General features: G+C 37.2%; 1 pseudogene; it reads left to right on the forward strand.

Annotated features, from left to right (window-relative positions):
• Nucleotides 1-11,366: 11,366 nt before the first annotated feature.
• LOC149169790 (uncharacterized) lies at nt 11,367-22,680 on the forward strand (annotated as a pseudogene).
• Nucleotides 22,681-24,155: the final 1,475 nt, after the last annotated feature.

Here is a 24,155-nt window from a genome sequence, read left to right on the forward strand (position 1 = left end):
TAATCACTAGTGCCACACAAACACCTAAAAACCTGCTTCAATGTTGTCCAATGCTCCTTCCCTGGTTTTGACATAAATCTGCTCAATAGTCCCACTGTATATGCAATGTATGCTTGGGTACAAACCACTTCATACATCAGGCTACCGACTGGACTCACACAAGGAACATGAGACATATCCTGTTCCTCTTGTTGTGCCTTGGGAGATTGTTCAATAGATAAATTTACACCTATAGGAATAAGAACCTTCACTTGTTTACTATCCTACATATTAAACCTATGAAATAGTCTTGATATACTTCCTTTGGTTTAACGAGAGCTTCCTTTTTTCCCAATCTCATTTAATTTCCATGCCCAAAATATAGTTTCCAACACCAAGATATTTCATGTCGAATTTGGAGGACAATTGGGTCTTCAAATCCTAGATAATTTCTTTATCATTTCCAATCAACAACATATCATCCACATATAAGACCAAATAAATAACACGTTCACCAATTATTTTAAAATACACATAGTGATCCACTTTGTTCCTTGTGAAGCCAAGTCCTTGTATACCTGTATCAAATTTTTGATACAATATCCTTAGTCATTGCTTTAATCCATATAGAGAATTTTTTAACTTGCATGCTAGTTCTTTCTTTCCCTTCACTACAATGCCTTTGGTTACTTCATGTAGATCTTTTCTTCTAGATCCCTATGAGGAAATGTTGTCTTCACATCCATCTGTTCTACCTCAAAATCAAAAGCAACAAAAACAGATAGAAGTAATCTAATAAAAGCTAACTTGGCAACATGAGAAAAAATATCACCAAAATCAATTCCCGACACCTGGGAATATCCTTTTCTACCAACCAAGTTTTTTATTACTCCACCTTTCCTTTTGCATTCATCTTCTTCTTAAACACCCATTTACTACCAATGGATTTCCTTCTAGCTGAAAACTCCACTAGATCTCAAGCCTTACTTATTTATAGATATGCCATTTCTTCAACCATGGCTTCCTTCCAAAGTTTTCCATCCTCTAAATCCATTTCCTCCCTGACAATTCTGGGACCGTCATCATTAATAGATAAAGAAAATTTGAGTAGAAACAGATGGATTATACCTCTCTAGCCTCCTTCTATCTCGAGCTGATCTCCTCAAAACTGGGGTCTGTGGCTCTTCCTCTTCTTATTCTTATTTTGTTGTAGAGTTTGATTCTTCCTCCTTCAGTTCAAACTCTATCTTATCATGTTCCTTTGGTAGGACTTCATGTTTAATAACATCCTTCACCTCTTTAAACACCACATCTCGACTATACACAACCTTCCTTGTTTCTGGGTTCCAAAGCTTAGAATTGTTTAAACCATCCTTATACCCAATAAAGATGCACCTTTTAGATTTACTATCCAACTTGGTTCTTTTCTCCTTTGGAACATTAGTACATATGCATCACATCTAAATACCTGAGATGTTAGGGAGAGGGTTTATTACCAGTCCATACCTCATGTGGATCCTTATCGTCCAATGTTAATGAAGGTGACTTATTAAACAGGTAACATGTAGTATCCACTGCCTCTACATAAAATTTCTATCCTAACCCAACACCACTGAGCATGTTTCTTTCCTTTTCCATTAATTCCATGCTCATCCTTTATACAACTCCATACTGTTTAGGTGTGTATGGAGTAGTCTTATGTCGTGTTATACCACACTTCTTACATAGATCTTCAAATTCCTTCTTGCATAACTCTCCACCATTATCTGTTCTCAATGTCGTGGTCTTCTTCTCTGTCTAATTTTCCACCAAAGTCTTAAATTCTTTAAACCTTTCAAAGACTTCATATTTCCTCTTGAGGAAATATATCCATGTATTCCTTGAGAAGTCATTTATAAATGAGACATAGGACACATATTTACCTAATGATGGGATCATAACAGGTTTAAACACATTGCTGCACACCAGCTCCAATATCCCTTTCACCCTCTTAGGGCAAGAAGGGAAAATTACCTGATTTTGCTTCCCATATATACAATGTTCATAAAAATCAAAATCCAGGGAGAAATTAGACATAACTTCTACCATAGCATTATCATGCATCATTTGAAGGCCCTTCTCTCCAATATGTCTAAAGTAGTTGATGCCAAAACATAGTCTTTTCTCTAGAGACCACTAGAATTTCTGCTTCACTTTCAAGAACCAAAGAACTGTTGCACCCATCAATAATAGTGCTACCCAAAAGCTTGTACAAAGTTCCAATACGAAATACTTTCATCAATCCTAGTGCCCCCCCAACCATCTTGAAGGTATCCTTCTCAAACACTATTTCTATACTTGCATCATCTGTCTTGCTTACAAAAATTAAATTTTTGGCCAATATAAGAATGTGTAGAGTACCAGTAAGTGTTCTAATCCTTCTACCTTGTAACTTCAACTTGAATTTTCTATGTCCTATGATTTTTTCCTTCCTATCATCCCCTAGGAAGACATCATCACCATCATATTTCTCGTGCTCGCAAAACCACTCCTTATGGGGAGTGAAGTGAAAGGATTTACATGATTCAATCCACAGTCATGCTTCTTGAGCTACATGTGTACTTGAAGAACAAGAAAACTACACCTTCCCACCTTCACCTGAGGTGCTTTTTTCATCTGCAGAAGGAGCATCATCAAATCCCATTCCTTTCTAAGGAATTTTAGATTTACAATCATTTTTGTAGTGCCCTTGTTTTCGCCATTTCCAATATACCTTTACAGGTTTTCCTGGAGATTTAGATCTCCTACTTGAGCACTTATTTCTATCTTTATTTTGTGACCATCCTCTTACAGACAAGGCATTTCTATTTTGGCTCTCCATACTTTTCCTTCTCATCTCCTTTGACAATAAGGATGTGAATATTTCATCAAAGTTCAAGGTATTTGTATTGCTACCTATAGCAATAACCAAACTATCCCACGAGTCTAATAGAGAGCACAAAATACTGATCCACTTATCTTCATCTAAAATTTTAATATAAATATATGAAAACTAACTTATCATATTATTAAAGGTGTTCATATGCTCTTTCACTGAGTCTCCATCCTTCATCCTCAGGTTATACAATTTTTTCCACAGGAACAATGTGTTCACCAGAAACTTAGATTGATACAAAGGCCCTAACTTTTCCCATAAATCCTTTACCTTAGCTTCCCATGATACATTCAACAATACAGAATCTTAGAGACACAATTGTATTGTGCTCTTCGCCTTCTAAACTAATTTTTACCAGTATTATTCCGACATTCCTATTAGTGTCATACATATACCTACATTGATCCACTAATATTTATCCACCAATAGATATGCCATCTTGAGCTTCCATAACTCAAAACTCTATCCATTGAATTTATCGATCTCTATCTTTCCAATATTCGCCATCTTCTTTCACCGCAAGAATCGATCCCATATATCTCCCATTATAACAGGGTATACCAAAGGCCCAAGCAAAACCCCTCAGTCGCAAAGGAATCCCATTAAAGATGAAACAAATTTGATACCAAATGTAGGCTTTAACCCTGCAAAAAAAATTTAAAACAAAAAAATAAACAATGATGAGAACATAAAATATACGCAGAGATATTTTCTTGGAACCCAAACCAGGAAAACAATATTGATTTTTTTCATTGTTATTATTCCTTTCAATGTTACAATACACATACACACACAAGTATGTATATATATATATATATATATATATATATATATATATATATAATCAAGCATTCATAAACCCCAATCCATTAACTTTGGATTAGAACATAACCATATTTCCCTTGACCAGATCCACAAAATACCATTGGAAAAAAATCATCATGTCCAACACCATTCACGAAAACCATGCGCAAAACCATGGGAAGGTCTGCCCACCATCCTTGTTGTAGTGTTTTCTTGTCAAAGATGTACAAAGAGAACCCACTTAAGAATGTGGATGACAAATAGTCTAAAAAATATAAATGGCTAATAAACATTGTATATCTGCAGTAATTGACAAAAACAAAAACCACGAAAGTCCTCATCTATGCCACATTCATAGTTAAACAATAAAAAGAAACTATAATAACTCCAATCATCCAATGGAAACCAGATATACAAAGAATATATTTTATTACAACACCTGTGAAGGGAACAAATAAATGTTACCAGTCCCCCTCTATGGGATGGGTTCTTGGCTATCCTCAAACATTTTCATCCTCTGTAGAGTCTCTCTCCTCTATAATGTGTAAACCCAACAAATACAATGTTTGAGATCAATGGAAACTCAAATGGAAAAATGGTGTGCGACACTGATAATAATCATAGCTACAACAATGAGTGCAATAACGAAAATAATCAAAAGTGAATAATGAATGGAAAACCCTTCTATTTATAACAAAATATTGAGTTATCCTCGAATAATGAGCAATAATAAAATATTATTAACCCCATTCTTAGAATAACCATTTGGAATATTTTATTATATTTGGATAGGAGGGAAAAAGTATTTAAACTTTTATTTAGAAATAATAAATAAATATATGATTTATTTATCATCTCAAGAAATTGGTTAATGAATAATAAACAAATAATGATTTATTTAATTATTCCTAAGGGATTTAGTCAAACTTGATAAATAATAATAATTAATTAGTGATTAATTAATTATTCTTAGAGAAAATTAAGATAATTAATTATTTATTTGTTTATTTTTCATAACTAGGTCAAATATGACAAGGGATATTAATTAATTAATGGCTTAATTCATTATTATTAGAAGAATATCAAATAAATAGTGATTTATTTAATTATTCTTCATGGGTTTAATTATAAATTACTTAACAAAGGTGGTTTATTAAGTAATTTCTCATAGCGAAAGCAATTTTACCATGATAAAATTGGCTTTACATGGTGTACTTCGATCCATCTAGTAAATTAGGTTAGATGATCAATTTTTTGGTGATAATAGATTTCCCCCCAATGTATGAGTGTTAAGAGCAAAACATATGACCAAAGTACGTTGTAAAGACACAATCACCAGACAACAAAGTGGAGTCAGAGAAAGAGAGAGAGAGAAAGAGAGAGAGAGAGAGACAAATAGAACTAAGCGAAGGAGGATAGGGATAGAGGGGGCGAGACTAATGCAGGTCTCATTTTATGTTGTGGTACCAGACCTCAATGAGGCGGGGGAGGCATACCTATACCTGTCGAGATAACTTAGTACAAAAATAATGGTGCGGTCAGAAACATAAAACTGAGAATGAAGTACATGTTGAATGGTACATGACATGATGACATAACTGAACCATAAAATAATAAAATTTGTCCCATATACATAATGCACCTAGAAAAAACATGAGTCAGTACTGAATACAATATCATTTGAGTACATGAGATATAATGGCCATTCCCTCAAAAAATGGGTGGGAGGGAGGGTAAAACAACCAAAGAAGCCATGTTGAATAGGGAAGGGCTCTGCAAAACTGAATGGATCATATGAAGGAGACGTGCATGCTGTGAACACTGTGATCAGTAGGAATCGAACCCATCAAATCTGTGGAACTGCATCTGAGACTGTAGCATAATAGGAATGCATCTGGGCATGTGGGGGCTACTTGAAGGGCCACCCCCTCATGAGGTTTGAAAACATCTCACACACACCCGAGAATCACTGGTACAATCTATTGCATCACTGGACCATGAAGTGTATGGATCATGAACATGAAACAACCAAGTCAAAGGGTAATAATGAGTCCCTCTGCTCTATCTGAGGCACTGAACAAGAATGGAAGATGGAACCAAGATACATCACCCTCTAGGTCATTCTTCTGGAATAAATGAGATGATGTCAACAAAATAGGGCCCGCGATAAGTGACGCAATGAGGATCCTCAACTAAGGCACGAGGTAAAATAGTAATGTGACTGATGGACTGACACCAGGAATAATGGAAAAATTGGGATTGAGGGATAAATAAACGACTTCCCTTGGAAGAGCATAAAGTGCATGGTTTACTTGGTAGCCACTGACTCAACTCTCAAGGGGATGGGGGATAGTATGGTTGGAGGCCAAAATGGGAAACACAGGATGAACAATATGCAAAAATGGATGAAATATTGTGACATGATATAATGGGATGCGAAACAAACTCCATGGATGCAAGGCTGACTCATCACAAATGCTCTGAACAAGGGTGACTGGATGACACTACCACACAAAATAGGCTTGGTGGGGACCATGAAAGCATGAGTGAATGATGGTTACTCATGCTGAAGGTTGACACGTGGTATGAAAAGTATTAAGAAGAGGTGTATTTGAAATTACAAGTGTCTTTTTATCAAGAAATTCTATTTTGAGAGGTGACGAAGTGACCCTTCTTGGAAAAATGACTTCCTGGTGAAGTGTCAAATCATGAAAACTTGAGGAAGACCCATTATAGTAATCGATGATAAATTTCCAATAGTTTTGATGGTTCGTCAAACTAAGCTACAGTTTGGTCGCAATGTCGTATAGAAAAAATGTGGGTTTTCCTATAAAAGGGTGGTTTCCCTCTAATTGAGAGGAGAAGGCCCTAAATCTTATTGAGATCATAGCAGAAAAGCCAACCATTGGAATTAGGACTTTTACTTTCAGGCAAGTGGCCTTACTTGTCTAAAGATGGCCTTAATGCTTCTTGGAATGATGGTTCCTGGTGAAGAACTAAGGGAAGAGGAAAAAAAGAATGAACTACTTAAGGAGGTCTAGAATCATCCTCACCCAAGAAGTCAAACATGGGGACTATGTGGACATAGATTAGAATATTTGAAGATATGGTATCAAATGTCTATGATATGTGATGTTCATATGGCTCGTCGAAGAGGTCGGTAAACTATCGAAGGAATGGGAGGATAATCGACCATACCTAGATCCAGTGGGATCTAGGTTGAGACTTTTGTTAATCAATTGAGAAGATGGCCAAGGGAAAACCGTCATGCCCCCAAGCATGGGATACTTCCTATAAACATATGTGATGGAGGGGACTGATTTGGTATGCAAAGGTGGGAATGATGCCCCCTAGCAAGAGGATTTTGTGGAGTGCCATTATTTTCTGAGTGCTCAAAAAAGGGATTCAAGCATCTTGTTGCAACTTGGCATGAGATCCTCCAAAGGATGATAAGGAGAGGTAGGTACCTATGTGACCCCCAGTATGTTATGGGCGTATCGGATGTATTTAGAGTGGTGGACTCCAAACACTTATATGTTTTATGTGATACATAATATGATTATGCATGCTTATATGATGATGATGGTTCACCATGTGTTCTGTTTTATGGTTGTGTTTTGTAGTATACATGTGATAAATGCCAATCTAGAATGTTATTTGCAATGGTATCTACACAGTTATTTTGAGCTTTAGGAACATGACTGAAAGTGATGGTTTCAAATTCACGTACCAACAAATTAACTCGAATATATTTTCTAAATAGGACTTGGTTATGCACATGATACACAACATTCAATTGCATGATAAGTAGTAAGGAATCTAAACGAACATGAAGATGAAGGATGCGATGAGCGAGGGAATCGACTAACAAGCCTATCACTGCATCATATTCGACATAGTTATTGGTGGCATATCCAATGCACATGCCGTTTGAAAGGACTAACATATGCAAGGGGGTAAAAATGGTCAAGGCTACTGAGGCTAGATTCCTAGAGAAGCGACTCGCACTGTCAGCATGATCGGTATACGATGTGGATGATGGATCCATCTGAAAGGTGCAAAATACAACTGATGAGATGATGCAACCTACCAAGATTCATGGAAAAAATAAAGACACGCAAATCAAAGGGACATGCTATGAGTGAAATTTCTTGAGGTAGAGCGCATTTGGAGAATTAAGAAGGAGATGGCCTTCAGAATCCTCCAAAATCTATTCTCCCTTACCTAAATGCAAGGGTAATTAGGGGTAGACATAGCTTCCATGGTGTCCTCATCAGAATGGAAGATGGGTGGATGAGAGAAAGACAAGATACATGATGTGATAGTGGTACATAGTGCATAAACCTAAGGAAGAAGGTTCACACATGCATCATCTGGAATGGTAGACGACGAGCTAGTATATGGAGGATTTATGGCTATTGAGACCTAGGATTCTATTGAAAGAGGTTTGATAGAAGCACTCAAAGAAACCTCGAAAAGGTTTTCCTGCGAGGAACTCAAGGATGGGGACAGGGAAAGGATATGGCCCATGGTGTCTGTCACCTCGACATTGGGGGGACGGATCAATGGTGGGACCAGAGTACCCTTGTTCTGGTTTACTAGTGGTAGCATAATCCATGGGTAGAGGAGTAGGTGATCCACTACGAGTGGTCTTGTATTCGCGAAGTGCCTCAAGGCAATCGCGAAATTTGTTGAGATGAGGGAAAAAATGGGAATAGTGACCATAATGATCACACAATGCATAAGGGTGATTTGTGCATAATGTTCTGAGTTTCTTGGCTAGACCCGGTAAGGTAACATGGACTTTAGGGATATTTTACTCAGGGAATGTTTCATGAACCAAAGGTTTAAGATGAGGGAGTTCAGGATAATTATTGGTGGCATGCCCAACAACTTTACAAAAAACGCACGGAGGTGACATTCTTAGGGCCTTGGGTGCTATAGGAGCTTGGGGAGCCTTGTCCTTAGCTTCTTTCGTCTTAGATTTCCCCCCCTATCCCGAGGCTTTCACAACATGAGTGGGTTTCCATTGAGGTTGTGATGGAACTAAAGCAGTGATAAGGGCTGTAGGGACCAGTTGAAATGGGGGCAAATCATGATAAGGTCTTAGATGAATAGGCAGAATTCTTGCAGGGGGATCAATGTACCATATCGAGATCCCCAAAGTCATGTTAGGAAGGACCAATGAAGCCATGATAGGGAAAAAAAATATTCCTGGAGGGGAATAAGAAAGGTATCTGTCCTGCAGGGTAATGTCCCAGTGGAATAGCTCCTGGATGGCTGAGACCTGGAGGAACATAGGAGAGGCACCCACAGGGGGGTGGATCCAGAGGGCTTAGCTGGGATGGTAACCATAGGGTGCTAAGGAGCTGGTTGCAGATCAAATGTACTAGACTATTTAAGGGCAACCTGTGATGTTTGTAACATGAAAACTCTCAAAGAGGAATCTTTATAGACTCCGAGTGAAACACTGATGAGGGTAGTTGGAGACTACTTATCTGACATCGATGAGATAATGGACTTGGGGGAGGTCATAGATGCCGACTCGTAGTAATTCAACTGATCGATGGTAATGATCTCCCCTTCATGGGGGAAGCACATCTTGCAGAAAACTGCAGATGCGACGGATAACATGGCATATGTGTAACTACAACCTAGAAGAATGTTGTAATCTAAAGGGGCATCAATAACCTCAATGTCTACGTGGGCAGTCTTTCCTGCAATAGTCACTGGACAATTGCGGTACATGCTAAGAGGCTAGGAGGAGTGTCTGTCCCAAGCATACAAAGTGATGGTTGAGGGGGACAACTCAGGTGACTTAAGTTGTTTCCAAATGGTAGCAAACATCACAAAGGCGGATGCACTTACGTCAATAATGCATCGGGAGATGATGGCATTATGAAGTCAGACTGGTATCTGGAAAGCAACGGATGAAGGAAATGTTGGATGCTCTGATGTATGAAAGACAATCAAACAATCATGAGAAGGATCTACAACACCCAAAGTAGTTAGTAGAAATTTCTTTTGAGATGGGCACCACTGGAGTACTTCTAGCATTGACATGGCAACAGGTGAGTGTGCCAAGTCGTATACTATACTGTATGTATGGGCAACTCGGTTAGAAGCTGCATTACGGTGTTGGGAATGACCTCAACTTTCAGTTGAGGGATCTATAACTAACCATTTGGTGTCATAAGAGGCTCAGAAGATGCTTTGGTTTTGGACTCATTGGTGGCAAAAGTCGATGGCTTGTCATATTAACGTGATCGAGTTAGTAGGTTGATATCAGAGGGGTTAACCTCATCAGAATTCATCATAAGGATCTGATAATCACCAGGACCAGAAGGCTGGGAGGGTGGGCTACTTGACCTAGTTGAGGTTGAGTAGAAACAAATCCTTTTTGAGGGAAAGGATTTGTAAGCAATGTCGGTTGAGATGGCACAGGATTCTGAGGTGACTGTTGACCTCTAGAAGCTGCTTGAGCTTCCCACATTTGGTGCATCTGGGGTAAGAGAGGACACTCATGTGTATAATGCCCAAATAAACCACAACATGCACAAGGCTTGTTCGTATGAATAACCTTGTTCTGCTCGGGCTAGCTGCCCTATTTCTGGTTGTTAGTGTTAGGCTGGTTCCCCTGGGGTTCACTAGGCTGATTACCTTGATTACCTTGGTTACCCTGGTTACCCTTATTACCTTTTTCCTTATTCTTTTTCTTTGAATTTTCAGGATTGGTCGCACTCTGTTGTGCAGTCACTTGACCCTGAGGGGGTGGTGGTTGCTAGGGTTGAGGATGCATGGGCGGTTGCGACACTAATGCTTGAGGGGTTGGAGTGCTCAGCTGTGCATAAGGAAGAGTAATAGTTTGGTAGATAGGTTGGGGCCCTGAAAGCATGTCGCTAGTAGGAGGGGCATAACTGTTAGAGGAACTGGTGCCCCCCTACAGATAGCCATAACTTTGTTGAGTATATGGCAAAGGGTTTGAAAAGGTTCCAACGATATTGTCAGCGGCGTGAGATGCCCTCGGTGCATTGTTACCTCAAGGATGGGAGAGGTCTAGAATGACGGTATAGACATAACCGAATTGCACATAAATCAGGTCATATCTTAGAGAGTTTTGGAGAGCTTCTTCCTCTGTCTGAGGAAAATGGGATACGACATCTCTTCCAATGGGTGATAAAAGGCTCCTAAGAAACCAATATAGGTAGACACGATCTTCAAAGGGAGGGGCACAACATGTGCTTCGCCTTCTACGCCATTCCTGAACATGATTGGAAAGGTGGTAGAGGACTGACAGAATGAGGTCAATAGCTCTGTACCAGCATCGTACTAGAGAGGTAACTGGAAATATGAGAGGAATGCTTTAGCAAGCATCTCGAAAATGGAATGATATGCGATGGGTTGGTCTACATACCATTTTTCAGTGTCTCCAGTGAGTGTGCGTTGGAACAGTCGAAGACAGATGGAGTCGTGGGTAATGGAGTTGGAGGAACACCACATGTGAAAGGAGCGGACGTGATTGGTAGGGTCCTCTCCAGCATTACCCTCAAACATTGGGATGTCAGAGGGGATCTTATTTGACATAGTAGGCCAACCAACATCATGGTGTATAGGGTCATTTTTTATTTGGATAAAATCCAAGAGACTTAACCCAACCATAAAAGGGAGCATGGGGGCTGTTGGAATTGTTCCTGAAAATGTTTTGCGAGATGTGACCACTGGAGTAGAACTGGAGTTAACACCAAGTTGGGTTCTTGCACTAGCTTTTGGTCCATATATGGTGATGATATGCAGTGAAGGCGGCTCAGAATCAGATGAACTGGGAGAAGAGTCGGTATGGGGACTTGGGGGACTATGAACTCGAACCTTGCATGCAGGAGTAATATGCCCAAGTGGAAAATAGGGATGAAATCCTAAGAGTCTTCGCAACAAATTCCTTGGTGGTGCAATGGTGGTAAGAAACATGTGACATGGAAATGGTGAAAGGAAATCAACAATATGCCTTTGTCTCTATGAGGGGAGATAAATTTATTATGTTAAGTCTTGGCTTGGCCGTGTAAACCAAGTGCCCTTTTCTTAAGGTGTGCTTGTGTGTGCAAATGTGTTTGTTGATTAAGACCAGATCATGTTTGAAAAAAGAAAAAATATTGCTGAAAATAAATGGAAATTAACAACAGAAAATGAACCGCAAAATAGTTAACTAAACCCAACCCAAACTGGGTTTGCAAACACTATGATGGTTAGTGGCGAAATCTACTAAAAACACACTAAAAATGTGAAGGGATCTAAGTGTTGATGTGAGTGGGATCAAATGACACTAGGCCATTGGAAAGTGGTGCAGCTACAATAAAAAACCAGAGAGGAAGATCGTTGCAAAAAGATAGGGAGATGGGTGAAAAACTTAGGGCAATCTATGGGACCCTAATGCCAATGACCAAAGAAGGTTTAATATGAAACTATGGATGGAAACAACCTATATTTGGAGATCTGAAATAGAAGGGTATAGATATGGAAAATGTGCTTGAAAGTGCTGCAGAAACTCAAACTTCTTACTTAGCTAAACTCCTCCTATAAAGGTGAAAGCGTACTAGAAGCCCTAAGGGGATAAATCCCACTTTGATGAGTAAATCAAAGTATATCAAGGACTAAGAGGGATGAGATAGAGGTGAAACAACCCAATAGATAGCTTTTGGTAAAACCCAAAAATATATCTAACAAAAACTCAGAAACCCAAAAAAGCATAGGTACTGACCTAATTTTAGGGGGGATTACGCTTTGGACTTCAGATCACACTTTTTGGGCTGAAAGGTGTTCTCTGGACTCCAGATTGTAATTTTTGGGTAGAAAAGGGTGAATTCTACTCCTTGATCCCCGATCGGAAAATCTCGAAAAACAATGTTGTCTCTGTCGTAGCTGGTTCCTGTAACCTGCAGAAAAGACCAGAAAACTTTCAGAAGTAAAAAATTGATAGATCTAGTGTTAAAAAGCTAGTAAACAACATTAAGAGACTGAAAAAAGAAGAAACCCTAAGCTGAAAACTAAAGTTCACCTAGGTTTCTAGATCTGAAATAAAAAACAAGTGGAGTCACCAATTTTGTTGTAGTGTTTTCTTATCAAAGATATATGAAAAGAACCCACTTAAGACTATGGATGGCAAACATTCTCAACAATATAAATGGTTGCTAAAAGTTGTAGATCTGCAACAACTGATAGAAACAAAACTTGTGAAAGTCCTAATCTATGCCACATTCATAGTTAAACAACAACAAAAAAACAATAATAACTCCAATCATCCAATGGAAACCAAATATACAAAGAATATATTTTATTTTAACACCTATGAAGGGAACAAATAAATGATACCAGTCCCCCTCTATAGGATGGGTTCTTGGCTATCCTCAAATGTTTTCAGCGTGTGTAAAGTCTCTCTCCTCTAGAATGTGTAAACCCAACAAATAATGTTTAAGCTCAAAGAGAATTCAAATGGAAAAAGTGGTGCGCAACAATGATAATAATCAGAGTTACAATAGTGAGTGCAACAATGAAAATAATCAAAAGTGAATAATGAATGGGAAACCCTTTTATTTATAACAAAATATTGAGCTATCCTCGAATACTGAGCAATAATAAGATATTATTAATCCCATTCTTGGAATAACCATTTGGAATATTTCATTATATTTGGTTAGGAGAGAAAAAGTATTTAAACTTTTAATTAGAAATAATAAATAAATAAATGATTTATTTATCATCTCAAGAAATTGGTTAAGGAATAATAAACAAATAATGATTTCTTTAATTATTCCTAAGGGATTTATTCAAACTTGACAGAGAATAACAATTAATTAGTGATTAATTAATTATTCTTAGAGAAAAATAAGATAACTAATAATTTATCTATTTATTTTTCATAACTGGGTCAAATATGACAAGGAATATTAATTAATTAATGGTTTAATTAATTTTTGCTAGAAGAAAATCAAATAAATAGTGATTTATTTAATTATTATTCATGGGTTTAATTATAAATTACTTAACAAAGGTGGTTTATTAAGTAATTTCTCACAGTGAAAGCAATTTTACTATGGTAAAATTGGCTTTACATGGTGTACTGCGATCCATCTAGTAAATTAGGCTAGATGATCAATTTTTTGGTGATAACAATCCTTGGGTTCGCCCCCATCCTTAATTCTTCCAAACTATTATTGGGTCCGCATAATTTTTTTTCTTGATGTGTTTCCTAGGACCCTTTGCAAGTGGGCTACCGCCCCCCCTGCAAACCTCCAGTAGGGGTGATGCCGCCAGCCCCCCCATCCCCCGCAACCTCCCTGCTACACCTTATGCAACATAACAATGCCTGGAGTTATTCATGGAAAGAATATAACACATACCTAACATGCAAAAGAAGGAGAAGCAAGATAAGTTTTCTTTGTAACTCAAGAAAACAAAAATAATGATCATGATGTCAATTAATGAAGGGATCATTGATTCAAATGTAGAAACAAAAGAGCTAAACATGAAAATAGATTCCTTTTAGGGAATAAGAAATGATTCATAAATTGAAAAGGAATATGAAGATCTTAAAGAAAAATTGAAGAATAATGGAAAATAAAATAGAAATATCATAAACAAAAATAGAGAATTGAAAGAAAAACATGATGGAGAATATCTCTTTAAAGATACAACTTGAATAAGAGAAAAGAGTTGAAGAAGTAATAAAGATCCAGATGATGAATAAAGAAGAATAATTCAAGAAGCTTGAAAATGAAGTTGTGTCATTGAGGGTTGAATTTGACAAGCTTGATAATAACTTGAATAGATCGCAAGTGTTGGATAACATTCTCCACTGTCAAAGATGACCATGCATTAAAATAGGTATTGGGTATATACATGCATCTTCAAGAAAAGATGGAACTATTAGTTTGTGTAGCTTAGACAAGTGTTCTAGTCTTAGATTGTGTCTATGAGGATAAGGAACACATTTTCTCTAATACCCAAAAAAGGTTTCGCAAGAAAATACCTTGATTAGATTTAATTAAGAAATTAATTAATTTTCCTAAGTATAACTTAGGGGAATAGCTTAATTAATCAGTATTAACTGGGGTAAATCAATATTTCTCTAAAGATATTTGGAAAAGTCATTTGCAAGAGTCAAGATGATCTGAGCCACTGATTGATATTAGATCATGGCAATTGATTTATCAATAACAGATTATAAGAGAAAATTGATGGGCATTTGGAGAACACACGAAAACACAGATTTGCAATGAGAGCAAGGGCACAAAGGAAGTGTAGGGACATTAGTAGAAAGGTTTTAGCAGGAGAAATTTAGGAGATATTTTCCGGTGGAAACTCTTTAGAGGATTTTGCAACTACATGAATTTGCAGTTATAGGAATTCATAGTTGCAGGAATTCATATTTGTAGGAATTCACAACTACAAGAACTCACATTCACAGGAATTTGTAGTTGCAGGAATTAAAAATCATACGAATTTGCAACTACAAGAATTTGCAGTTGCAGGAATTCACAATTATTGGATTCGCAGATGCAGGAATTCACAATTATGAGAATTCGTAGCCGCAAGAAGTGAAAATAAAATAAATTGCCAAAGCTTTACTAGTGTTAGGAAAGAAGTTGATGTACTCATTAATTTGTTGAAGAATAATAATAAAACCCTCATTTGTAGAACTGGTTTTCCCTTCCGAGGTTTTCCAGGGACATTTTTCTAAAAATATCGGTGTTTATTATTTGTGTGTGCGTGCATTATTTTCTCAGTTCCTGTGGTTAATTTTTTTTTGTGAAGTTGAATTAGTTTTTTATTTAGTATTTTTCGTGATTATTTTGCAAAAGAAAAATAATCTAAATAGATAGGAGAATAATAACCAATAATTGCAATAATAATTAAAAATTTCACATGGTATCAGAGTGGATCTAAGAGCATAAGGAAGATCTGCGCAAGCATAGGAAGGTAAAATCCAAGGGTTTTTAAACCAGTTCAAAATTCTTCAATTATTTCTCCAATTTATTTGGTTTTCTGTATATTTATAGAATTCCAGAGATGGTTGTAACAAATTTTAGAGATTAGGACAAGTTGTATGGAGCCTCCAACTTTGGCATTTGGAAAGCCAGGATGTCATTCCTTTTGGATGAGTATGGAATAAAGGAGCATGTAGAAAATGTTATCGTCGTACCAATAGATCCACAAAAGCTAGTGACCTATAGAAGGGAAAATTCCAAAACAAAGAGGATGATCCTTGATGGAGTCAAGGACCACATTGTTCCACATATCACAGATAAAGGCACAATGAAGGAAATGTGGGACGCCATCGTAAAACTATAGCAAAGTCCTTCAAAGAATAGGAAGACAATTCTAAAAGAGAGGCTGAGGACCATTAAGCATTAGAAGGGAGAAGATGTGACTTCCTACCTCAGTAAAATTTGACTTGTCAAATATGAATTAACTGCACTTAGAGACAAGCCTAGCGACAATGAGCTAGTGTGTATATCACTCAATGGGTTTTCCAAGGAATGTGGTATGTTCATCCAAGTGATTTCTAGGTGAGACAAACTTCCATATTGGGATTTCCTATGGGGTATGTTCATCCAAGTGATTTCTAGGTGAGACAAAATTCCATATTGGGATTTCCTATGGTGTGAATTCACTTAAGATGAGCGAAGGGTCAGTGTGGTCAATGACACCAATAACAATGCCAAGATATCGAAGACTGAGAGGGAGTAGGGAGATGTCACCTTAGAAGGAAAATGAAAAGTGAAGAAGGGTTATAGTAAGGGACAAGGCTCAAAAGGAGAGAAGAAGAAAAAGGACCTATCAAAGGTCAAGTGCTACGAATTTCACAAAATTTTCCACTATGTCAGTGATTTCCCACAGAGAAAGAAGAACCTAGCAACCTCAACAAATGTAGATGAGATTGGTAGCAGAATGGAGCGGGAATTCACATTAATAGCTTTCCTATCTAGATCAACTTAATACAGTGTTTGATACATAAACAATGGAGCATAAATTCATATGACAAGAGTTAGAGATTAATTCTCTAGTTACAAGGAAGAGGACATCACATTCTAGATTTAGATTGGATAGTAGATACATCAAATGGATGTCAAGACGACGTTCTTGAATGGCGAATTGGAGGAGGTACACATTGAATAACCAGAGGGCTTTGTGGCACACAATAGAGGGACCCATGTGTGTAGGTTAAAGAGAGGTTTGTATAGGCTCAAGAAGGATCACAGGGCATGGTGTGAGTGCATTGATAGATACTTGCTGTAACAATCCCTCGTTGATTTCATCTGTAAATAAATAAAAGTAATAACCATGGTCATGAGACATGTATTCCAAGCTGAATGTTGGGAAAAACATAGAGATGGGGATCAATGTTGATCAATAAATGGCTATGGAAATTGGAAAAGGCAAAGAGGCAATAATTGGCATTTATTTATGAAAATAAAGGAAAATAGGAGAAAAAGAAGGTGAAAGGTCACAAAATTGCATGTGAGGAAAATTTAAGGAAAATGAAGAAAATAGAGGCCTCAATGATAAAAAGGCTTACGAGGACCAGCTCATAACATTTTTTTAGTTCATTTTTGGAGCTCTGTCTCTATTCGCTCTCTCTCTCTCTCATACTCTTACACACTTAGAGAAATCTCAAATCTTTGTTGGAGCATTCTTATAGCACTCTAGTTCACATAGGATTTGGAGAAAGAAAGCAAAGGAAAAGAAGGAAAGTGTAAGGGATAGCAGGATCAACAGCTACAACGGGTTTTATTTGCAGGTATCTAGTTGCATGTATGATTTCCTTGCTAGTTTTAGTATGCATGGTATATGCATGTGGCTATTGGGTTATGCTCTATCATTGGCATGGAGGATTTCCTAGATTGATAGTGGTTTTCCTAGCCTTTCCACTTCCTGGATAGCCATGGTGTTGTTGTTTTTTCCACTGTTCTTTCTAATTCATGCTCAGGTTCCTTATGGATGTGGTTTGATTTATTAGTTCCTGGAGCTATTGGTTGGAACAAATGCTCTGGAGCCCAAGAACAACTTTGGTTGAGTTACTAGTCATGAAGACTTGGTTGGAAAAACACTTTGGAGTCCTTAGTGAGTTGAGTTACTAGTCCTAGAGCCTTGATTGGACAAACACTTTGGAGTCATTAGTGAGTTGAGTTACTAGACTTGGAGCCTTGGTTGGAAAAACGCTCTGGAGCCTTTAAAGGATGTGGGTTGATTTATTAGTTCCTGGAGCTGTGGTTTAGTCAAATAGTCTAGAGCCTTGGACAACATAGGTAGAGACCAATCTGGGTGGTGTTAGTGATGTTCGACCATGAGGTGGAATCACTGGTTAAGGGTTGGTGTGGTTTGGCCTCTAGAAGTCTTGGTTTGGTTATGTTTGGTTTATTCAATAATATCCCACATTCATGCTTGGAATATGGAACGAGGGTGATTTGTTGAAAGAGAGATTCAATTTAGACCAATCTATGATCAGGTGGTACATGGAAGTCCTTGACTTGGTTGGTATTTTCATATGTTAATAAGAGCTCTTTTCCTCTTGTATTTTCATGATTAATTGCACTTCTTATTATGTGGCTTTGATTTTTGTTCTATCATGGTGTATATGTTGTTTATTTGCTAGTTATAATATGTATATTAGCTATGGCTTTTGATGTGTTTTAATTTGTTGATGAATGGCTAATGGATGCATGAGAATATGTTATTACAAATATCATGAGAGGGCATTAGAGCTTCTTGATGATTCTCATATAAGTATCATACCCCTATGTTTAGATTCTTGATTACATGTTCTCAATATGTTTGATGCAATGTTTGTTATGGTTAGGCCTAGTTAGATCAAGTCCTTTATCAATTTTTGTGTTAGAGGCTTTATATTTGTGTCATTTATTGTTTTGGAAAGTCTCATCAAGTTTTGGGTCATCGTATGGAGACTAACCCTGAAAAGGTGGCTCAGATTCCAGAAACGCACCCTCAAAAATGGAAAATATGGGTTGCAATCGCTTGGAGGTAGTGTCATGGATGCAAATAGAGGCTCATAGATGCTAGCTTGCAGGCTTGTGCATTCAGCTTGAAGCCTAGGTTAGTGAAAAATAAATCCATCTTAGGAGTTGGGCACCTGAAGTGTTTGTTTAGCACCTAGGGGTCCTAAAGCTCCTTAGGAACGTCAATAAAGTTCCAGTTTGTCGACTCCACTTCCTTAATGAAGCTTGGAGTTCAGGTCTTGTCGTAGTAGCTATTCCTCTCATGTTTAGCCCAACAGGCTGGTGAAACTGGAAAATGTGGGATGGGGTGTTATAGAATGGTATCAGAGCTCTTAGGTTCAACACTTGGATTGGATGATTGGAATGTGTTTGTCATGCATGCATGTCAATGTCTATATTTTTGTTATGCATGTATTGTTATGGTTATGATTGACGTGCATGAGGTCATTTTATGTAGCTGGTTTTGTCATGTATGATGTCAACATATTGATATGATTATGTATATATACATGTATTGTGATAATTTGGAATGATTTTGCAGACAAGATAACCTCCCTTGAACTTCACTGAGGTATGTTGATTATGTTTATGTTTGGTTTATCTCACATGGTATCCTTGCAGGAAGTAGAATATCAAAGATGACAAGAAAAATGGTGGACCAGAGTTCACGAAACTCTCCCTATAGATTAGATGAACAACATGGTGGTGAGTATTCCCATGACATAGAAGATACATTGAGAAGTTTGAAAGCAGATATCAAGAGTTGTAAGGCAGATAATGACAGAGTAATTTAGTCACAGGAAATACTTGCTAGGTCCTAGGAGAAACAAATAGAGGTTAATGTAGTGACCCTTCAGAGTTTGTCAGACTCGCAGAGGTAGGGATCATTGTTGGGACTCAGAAATGTCATATTTTCATCCACCTTTTTCTTCACTATTCCTTACATTTCATCATCCCATTAACCTTTTATCATATCATTTTCATACATACATTTGGGTTTCACCTTCTTATTTTCCATTTTATTCATTTTTGTATTACAAGTGAATTTATGATTAAATATTAGAAAATACACATATTTTTATATATATCTCAAGAATATGTGAGTTTTGTGATGTGTAGGAAATATGTGAAGAATTAATATCTCCTCCACCATATTAAGGAGATAATTATGCAAGCCTATTCCTAAGGAGAAAATTATGGAGGATTTGGTTGGCATATCTTATCCAATTCCTAAGGAGAAAATCATGGAGGATTTGGTTGGCATATCTTATCCAATTCCTAAAGAGAAAATCATGGAGGATTTGGTTGGCATATCTTATCCAAGATATGTGAGAGATTTATGGAGGATTCAAAGGGATCATATTTTGTAATAATGGGAAAGTAGTTAAAAATGCTTGAGAGATTTGTGGTATCACATCTTGTAATAATGGGAAATTAGTTGAGAGTGCTTGAGAGAATATTGGATATGTAATTATGAGAAGGTTATCTTCCTCATGTATATAAGAGAGTGCTCTCTCTTCATTTTAAGGGGGAATAATGAATAATGGAAAGGAATTCTTAGTTTTTCATCTTTTATTGTTATGCTTTCATGATTTGTAATTTGATTCTTGTAATATAATTTAAGATATTTTTATTGTTGTGAGCTCACATATGTTGTTTGTCATTCAATTCTTCACATGTTGTATTGCTTTTCCTTTATGAAATTTCCTGCTTTCATAGTTAATGTTTCGATGCCTTCCTAGATTAATTTGATTTCAGTAATTTAGATTAAATTAGTTCCACTTCGGTCCTGCATATATAGTGCATGTGCCTCATAAGTCTACGAACCTCAGATTGACAAATTAAATAGTTGTGCAAGTACTACGACAGAATTAAATGAACATAGTTTCACCCAACATTTTTTTAGTGTGCTGATTTATTTTTATTTTTTTTTTTTTTTATTTTTTTTTTTTTTTTCAGAATCTCTTTCCACATGGTTTTATAATGAGTGTCAGCTTGGAAATACTCACTCAGATCTTTGCAGAAGTCGGAATCTCCTCTTCCCTGGAAAAGCAGATCTTGACAAGAATTGAAAGTCCAACTACTCCCCAAGAAATAAACGAAGATTCAACATCTGAAGAATCCTACATATCTGATGGCAAACAATCATTCGAACGGGACATCGAGGAAGAAGAACAGGGGTTACAACATGATCTGAGTGAGAGAAACTGTGCTTATCAAAGCTTTATCAAACAATGGTTCCAGGTATGTACTAGATTAGATTCATATTTTTATTTTTTAGTTGATTTGGAGTTATAGCAACTAGACTCATCCACTCTCGAATATTTTCATTTTTCATTTGAAAAATTGCTACTGGATATATTGTTGTTACTGCTACATGAATGGCTTCATTGGAAGTTTAGTTACATGTAACTAATTTGTAAATTCTAATTAGTATAGAGTAGCTAGGCTTTCATTTTCAGTGTTTGCTTTCATTTTCAGTTTTGCTTTTACCTAGAATAAGTATGCTCTCCTCCGCGCTTAGTGCGATGGCGAGGATCAGAAAATAGGGATAATTTAGACTAATTTCAAGAATAAATAAATGTTTTGAAATATGCTTGATCAAAAACATCTTTCAATATGCAAATCATTGTGTCCATTTGTTAAAAAAATAAAAACAAAATAAAACACTGTGAGGGGCATCAAGCCCACTGCTTTGAATCCCCGTGACCACTGTGCCGAGAACCTAACTGGGGCCACTCACAGTTCAACGTCGGACAACACCCCTCGAGCCATCGGGCCGGCTACTTTGCGCATACAAGCATTGCAGCCGACATTCCCAGCCTCTCACTCAGCCAACTCGTGGGCCGATCGATCCTCTTCACACCAAGCCCAACTCAACTCTATCTCCACTGTGCACAAAACCGTGGCCTGATTCACTATATCAAGTTCACTTAAAAATCCGCAGACATCAATCCCTTCGAAACCCCCGCGGTCAAATCGTGGCAGGTATCTCTCGTCTTGAAAAAAAAAAATCATTCCACTCTCAGTACAGCATCTCCCACAATCTGACCCAACCCACAGTAAAATGTTTCCCTCCATGGATTCGTCATCGATCCAGCCTCTCCAAAGTCTTCTTGCATTAGCGATGCTTTTTCCCTTCCTTGTGCTTTTAGGAGAAGTTTTTATATGGGGCGTACTGTCTCCATCTAATGTGTTTGGTAGTCAGCCTCATCTATTGTTGGTGGGAACTGGCTTTGCCTTTGGATATTTAGTGGGACGATTGATTTTGGCACATTTGTGTGACGAACCAAAGGGCTTAAAAACTGGAATGTGCATGTCGTTACTATTCCTTCCTTTCGCAATTGCAAATGCTCTTTCTGCAAAAATTTTCGGCGGAACTCTCCTCATTGATGAGCGGTTGCTGCTTCTTGGATTTTGTGTTTTTACAGTTATTCTATACATGCACTTTTCCATTGACAATCTAATTGTAGTACATGCACTTTGGTGTTCGCGGATCCGAATCGTGACGAAAGCCTGATTGTTGAGCTACTGGATCTAAAGCATGATGTTGCAGATAACCAAAGTGCATTATGGTTCCTTCAAGACCTTGCTAATGAATAGGATTCTGCTGAAAATCTTGTGGTAGAAAGTGTGAGTACCGTTGCTCCATCTGATGCCCCTTTCCTTGATCCATCAACTATTGTCACGGTTGTAGTTGGGCAAATGGCAATTTCAAAAGGTATGCAAGGGAGGGAAGCACAGAATATAGTAAGGATTTATTTGGCAAACATCCATCTGAATGGAGTTGGCGCTGATGTACTTATCACTACATATGAACCTTTAATGATCAGTGCACTGAGTGAGAGTGCTGCAACTGTTGGACCAGGAGCTCCAGTTCCTGCAGTAGCAACTAGTTGCATGCCTGTTGTGGAGGCCTTCAAATTGTGCCTTGCGACATTCAAAATTCACAATTGGAGGCTTTTTGGACCTTGAATGGGTCGCTCTAGGAATTTAATTTTTTGTGTCTGATGTCTTTATTTTCTGCAGTTGTCTTTAATCTCCTGAGGTTTAACTCAAACAGACAACAAACAACAGGTTGGCATGGTGTTTGTCCTGCACTGTTTTTATATACCTGGAAATACAATTGCATCATTATTAACATTATTTATTTAATGGGAAGATGTTGCGTAACGTTTATGAATTCAACATAAGTTGCATAAATTCAATATTGTGAACACTCAATCTTGGGGTTTGTGACAACTTGCACTCTCTATGGGTTTGTTGCTAAAGCTGTTCAAGCATCTTATACTATATATATATATATATATATATATATATATATATATATATATATATATATATATAAAATTCGACATAAATAATAAATTAAAAACTTTTGTTTTTTTTTAATTTGTTATTTATTCAAACAAATGATATACAAAAAAAAAAAAAAATCCCTCATTCATAAACCCACTACTTGTTCCCTAACAAATACAACACCTTTTCAAATGTTTTCAATCAATTTTCCTGCAAACCAATAAAAACATTTTGAAAAAGTATTGCACAATCAATGAGTACATTGCATGGGGACATGCAATATTTTTAGTTGGGGAGAAATAAAAGTATGTTGGATTTTTTGTGAATTTGTGGGCAAACATTAGGATGCATATACTAACAAGTGAAATGAGATTGGTGTTATGTGTAGGACAACGAGAAGCTTATGCAGAAAGCTCAACATTACGATGCGACACCCTTTTCATCCACAATTAGAGTTATTTCGGAAAATAATTAAAAAATGGACATTTTATAAATTCTTGAAAATGAGCTAATTTGTTTCTGAGTGACTTCATACAGGAATGATCGATGGAGATGGCACACAAAGGTGACAACTTTTATGCAGAAATGGTAATAAGTTTTTCAGAGTGAAGACAATCTAATGCAAAAGTGATTTTTCGAAATCACAATGAAACATGCATAATTGGATGCTTGAAGGAACTAATTCTTCACTGCACATATCATGACATTTTCCACTACACAAAAATCCTTTTGCGTCATGATTACTCCCCTTTTCCCTTCCAAACGCCTAGACCATCCTTGTGTTGCAGCCCATCTTCCATTTCCTTATCTTTCACGACTTCATGCATGCCTATTTTTCTAAATCGCATACATCCCTTTATCCTTTTCAGTTTATTTTTGCCTTCTAGTTTTCCTTTTGAATAAAACTCATTCCCTTTCCATGATTACATTGCCTTGTTTTCCTTGCCATGTTGATCCACACTGCTTGTCCGTGAGTTCTTTCCATTTATAGTCCTACCAAATATTTTTGTACAAACTTGCGTTGAGTGATGTGGGATTCCTTAAGGCCCACCTTTCAACAAGTCTTGCCCCATCGACATCAGCACCTTATCTGGGAAATAGACTAGAGTTCCTTTTCAGTACCTAGAGGCTTGCATGCCTTAATGGCAAGT

This window comes from Pinus tabuliformis, chromosome 4_2, assembly GCF_031772625.1.
Source record: "Pinus tabuliformis cultivar Carrire ecotype Pingquan chromosome 4_2, CPIR1, whole genome shotgun sequence".
In the NCBI taxonomy this organism is placed as follows: domain Eukaryota; kingdom Viridiplantae; phylum Streptophyta; class Pinopsida; order Pinales; family Pinaceae; genus Pinus; species Pinus tabuliformis.